Raw genomic sequence first — 1,577 nt, 5'->3', positions numbered from 1 at the left:
ATCTTCCATCTCTATACAGACCTTTTTATTTACAAAATTAATTAAGACAATGAAATTAAAAAGTTTAAAATGCAGACTGTTCTACCATAGCTTGATAGCATTATAACAAGAATTATATTTAGAAGCTTTTAAATTAAAAATGTAAAAGCCCCGTATTTGTCTTTTTAGTTTAATTAGTTGCTAAATATCACACTGGAGGTTGCAGTCATGACACAAGCTGGTAGTTGTAAATCAGGGTTCTCTAAAGCATTCATAGCAATTCTTTAAATGAAGTGTCATAAATGCCCCATAACAATGCATTTAATTTCAATTTGATATAATCACTTTTATATGTTAAATAGTAAAAATTGAATCCAGTGCCTTCATAAGTCTCTAAATTGTGTTTGGTTCCCAGTCCTTTCACTGGCCTGAGAGGAAAAAAAAAAAAAATTGCAAGACATGTAAAACTAGAATAGCAATCATTACTATTCTACTTCTGGTAATCGAGCTACAAATGTCTTCTCTGAATGAAGGATGATTTATCCAAAGTGAATAAAAATATATATACAGTTTGTTTAATGAATTTAAAACATGAAATAATAATGTTATTGTAAAAGCTAAAATAACTGACAATCAAGCCTTGCCTTACACACTCACAAGCTTGCCCGACGGTGGTAACGGGGTGTATAAAGCCAGCGGTGGGGATATTTTTTCCTCCTCCTATGTACTGCCCAGGGGAATATGGCAGCACATGAGTTAAATGTCAAGTCCTAAACTGTCACTACTGCCTCTACAACATCTAATACAACCGATTCCATTGACAACTTGGTCCTTGCCTTCAAAGTAGTTTAAGGGGTTCTACTTTTTAAAAATAATTACTACTAACATGGCAGGCCCACTGCTAGGTATTGGGCATGATCTTAACAACCCTTAACTTTACTTATCATTAGCTCTATTTTAAAGATGAAGACATTTAGGTTCAGGCAACAATCCCACAGCTGATAGATTATGGAATCTATGTTTGAATACAAGTTAACGACTCCATAGCCACTGCCCTTTCCACAGCCTATACTGTTTTCAAATAAGAAATGATTTCTGTATTCTGCCTTACACTGTCATCCTGTACCTGATGCTGAAGCATATGAAACATATGTATACTTTGATCGAGTGTTGTGTTATGCATCCATATAGATGACACTCAGAGCCGTCTGTACAGAGAATCACGATGTGTTTTCTTTCACAAAGAAAGAAAATGAAACCGTTGAAAAAGAAACTAACCCCTATTTTGTCACCCTCCTTTTAATGTACCTGGCTGAGTGCCTGCCTCTCAGTGGGCCAACCTTCTTGAGAGTAGCATCTCTCCTCAGTGCATCCATTTCTCAACTCGCTGCAACCCAAACTCCATCTCCACTTGTTGAAGTCATTTTCTAATTGCCAAAATGAACAGGTGCATCTTACCTGGCTGCTATAGCCTTTGGCACTGATGACCATTTCTTCCCCAAAGAAACCACTGGTTTCGTCTCTGGTTTCTGGTTTCCCCTTCCTCTCTGGCTGCTCCTTCACAGTGTTCCCTACAGGCTCTTCTTCCATTTACCTCT

Source organism: Pteropus alecto, unplaced genomic scaffold (genome assembly GCF_000325575.1).
Source record: "Pteropus alecto unplaced genomic scaffold, ASM32557v1 scaffold164, whole genome shotgun sequence".
NCBI classification, from domain to species: domain Eukaryota; kingdom Metazoa; phylum Chordata; class Mammalia; order Chiroptera; family Pteropodidae; genus Pteropus; species Pteropus alecto.
Note: the sequence above shows the minus strand (reverse complement) of the source record.